We start from the raw sequence: 3784 nt of genomic DNA, 5'->3' as shown, positions 1-3784 counted from the left end.
ATTCAGGAAAGTTAAAAGATGAATACCTAAAATTATTCATAAAAAAATAAAGAACATGTATCATAAGAAAAAGCGAACAAAGATTTGAACAGCAAATAGCAGTAAAGCTATGCTTGGTTTTGGGCTTTTGGCTAAAAAAGTACAAAAGACAAAATTAGTTACATAAGCTAATAAGATAAAATGTCATATCTAAATCATAGTCATTACACTTTTTCTCTCACAAAAGTCAAAAAAACCAAAAACAAAAATAAAAAAAGGCTAAAATAGCTAAAAAAAAAAAACTAAAATGTCATGCTATTTTAGTTCTTCCCAAATAAAAACTAAATATTGTGGTGTCCTTCAAACCTACCTCGAATGTGCAAATGAAGTTTTTAACTAAAGAGAGAAAAAATTATATAATACCAAACTTGATAATTTTCCATGGAGGGAAGAAAGCCATCCCCAAAAGAAAAAAGTCTTGCAAATTATAGTCATCGTTGGTAGAGTTTTAGCATTATGATTTGATAATAGAATTGTATTTTGAGTTTGTGAGTTTTGAAATTATAATTTGGAAAGAGAAAATTTGTTTGGTTATGAGTTTTGAAAAGAATTTTGAATTGTGTTTTGAATTTTTGACGTGACATATGAAATGAGAAAAGTTGTTTCGTTTTGAAAAGAATTTTCAAAACTTAATTGAAAAACTTATAATTCATAGCCAAATGCATAACTCAAAACTCTATTGAAAATTATATTCAAAACTCATAACCAAACCCTTTTTAAAATTCAATTCAAAAAAATAATTTGTCATTTTGGTCTAAAAAATAATTTTTATATTTAAAAAATATTAAAAATAAATATTTTTTCACCTAAATAACAGGTGGCGATTGGCAATTGCAAAAAAAAAAAAAAAAAAAAAAAAAAAAATAGATAAAAATTTTTAAAATTGTTTGGTTTACCAAACATGTTTTCAAAATATATTTTGAAATTGATTTGGAATCATAATTTGAAAATTAAAACCAAACATAGCATTCAAATATAGGGTGAAAAATTGATTAGAAACACACACCAAACACATAGGGAATTCCATGTGGATCTCCTTTGTCCGGTTATTTTAAATCATCTCTTTATTTTACAATCAGACTACAAAAACTCATCATTTTGTGGTGTATTATGCCCCTTTGGATTTGTATGGGAGGTGGGTTGGCTTTTTGATTTTTTTGACTATTTTAGCCTGGGACTAAAAAACCTAGTTTGGGATAAGTTTTTTTGGCTTTTTTTTACTTTTTGGTGAGGTGTCCACATGTGAAATTACCCAACTGCCCTTGGGTGAAAGTTGGCCACTGCTGGGCGGCTAAGCCTGAGATGTCAACCTAGTGTTTTCTTTTTCTTTTTCTTTTTTATTTTAAATTTTTTTTATTGTTTTCAATTTGTTTTTTTTTTATTTATTGTTTTTTTTTTGGGAAAAGGCTTTTGTGATGTTTTTTTTTAAATGACTTGGAAAACGAAAATTTTGGTTTTTTTTTTTGTTTTTTGTTTTTGGAAAAGGCTTTTTTATGTTTTTTAAATGACGTGGAAAATGTTAATTTTGGTTTTATTTTAATGTCTTTTTTTTTTGTTGTCTTTTATTTTTTTTTTGGGGGGGGGGGGTTGGAAAAGGCATTTTTATGTTTTTTTTTTTCCAAATGACGTGGAAAATGATAATTTCGGTTTTTTTTTTTTTGAAAAGGCTTTTTATGTTTTTTTAAATGATGTGGAAAATGGTAATTTCGGTTTTTTATTGTCTTTCTTTTTTTTAAATTTTTTTTTGGAAAAGGCTTTTTCATGTTTTTTTTTTAATTTTATTTTAAATGACGTGGAAAATGGTAATTTCGGTTTTATTTTTGTCCTCTTTTTTTTGGAAAAGGATTTTTGATGTTTTTAGTTTAAAATGACGTGGAAAATAATAATTTCGATTTTTTTTTTGTAAAAGATTTTTTGTGTTTTGTTTTTTTAAATGACGTGAAAAATGATATTTTCGGTTTCATTTGTGTTTTTTTAAGAAAAATGCAAACATTTGAAAATATTTATGTCATTGATTGTAACCGTTTGTTGAAATTTTTTTACAATTTTTGATAATAGGGATTATTTCTCGTGTAAACACATACATATTGTACATGATAATATACTTACATACAGCCTCTTCTGCGTGGGTTACCCATGTTACAAGACTACGAATATTAGGTGGACTATTATATATTTCCTAACATTCCGTTATTACGCCTGTACACTAACTTGTCCCGTATGCGAAGTCGCACCAATGCTATATGTGGGTCCTCATCCCCAACCATTAAACCATCCTCGTCATGTTCAACTTATGGTATGGCATTTACTATTGCCATAGCCTCTTCCTCATTCAAGATGGGGTTAATAGTTGTTGGATTGCCTGTATTTCGACGTATATAATTATGTAACGTCATTGACGCACCTACTAACTGAACTTGCAAGTTTGCAAAATCATACCGAGGCATGTCTCTAATAAACCCCCATCGATTTTTCCAGGCACCGAAAGTACGTTCCACCACACTGCGTAATGATGAGTGAACTTTGTTAAATAATTCCCTGGGAGTGTTTGCTGTCCTTTGCCCTTCACTAATACGGAATTGTTGTTGGTGGTAACGGCTGCCTTTGAAAGGTGCTGGGTAACATACCCGGTTCGGATAGCCAACATCGATAAGACAATATTTGCCTGCAGACAGTACCAGAATTTCAAACAAACCACCAAATTGTGTTTAATTTTTAATTAACGATGTTTTCCCAAATATTATGTACCCAAATATTTTCAATGCAATGTGTTACCTTCTTCAGGATGTGGAAATGGGACATTGTCATTTGTTAGTATCTTATTGAAGATACGACTATCGTGCATACTTCCTTCCCATCCAAGCGAAATGAAGATGAAACACATGTCAAAATCGCACGCGGCCATGATATTTTGCGTGTGACAATATTTCCTACCGAAATATGTTGCGGCATCTGGCCCCGTAACCTGTGCACTAACATGTGTTTTGTCTATGGCTCCGATATAGTCCTGCCAACAATCCAATTGTTTTGTTACTCCTAGGGGTACATGTAATGGTTATTTTTCATACGTCGCGTCCAATAAAATGTAATAATAAGAAGGCAAACATACTAAACTGAGTGAGGTTTTAAAATATTACCTTGAATAGTAGGTATTTCCGTTTAGACCGCACGCATGGATGTATACGATGCTGACTATATGTGGGCCTGCAATATACAATAGTGAACTCCTTCATCACCGTTAATACATTATGAACGTGTCGGGACATAGTCTCCCCCGAATGTTGGAACCGTTCTTGGATTTCCCGATTTTGCAACCCTCTCAATACGTGGATAAACATTGCAACGCTTTCTTCAATAGCTAAGCCATGTGGACGTTGTGGTACTTGTAACCCCAAATCAGTTACTAATGTGTGACACAAAGCCGCAAAAACTTCCTTCGGCACGCACACATTTTCCTCAAATCAATCCACATGGCCCGCATATAGTTTGGTTATCTATGCATGCCCGGTCAAAATTGAAGTGCGACATGGTGTTTTAGACATGTGTTTTTTGTACCACTCTTGCACATACCGGCATGCTTCTACAATTGTCCAATTGTTTTATTGTTACAGTTGTATGGCCATTTGGTTAAGCATTTTCGTTAAATCCTAATTGTTACTTCCATTGCAGGGATTCATCACGTTGATTCAAGCGAAACCTACAATAGTGGAATGGTTTCAATCAGTTTACACGTGATGTAGCGGCT

The sequence above is a fragment of the Camellia sinensis genome, chromosome 11, assembly GCF_055761805.1.
Source record: "Camellia sinensis isolate YWXY chromosome 11, ASM5576180v1, whole genome shotgun sequence".
Classification (NCBI taxonomy): domain Eukaryota; kingdom Viridiplantae; phylum Streptophyta; class Magnoliopsida; order Ericales; family Theaceae; genus Camellia; species Camellia sinensis.
Note: the sequence above shows the minus strand (reverse complement) of the source record.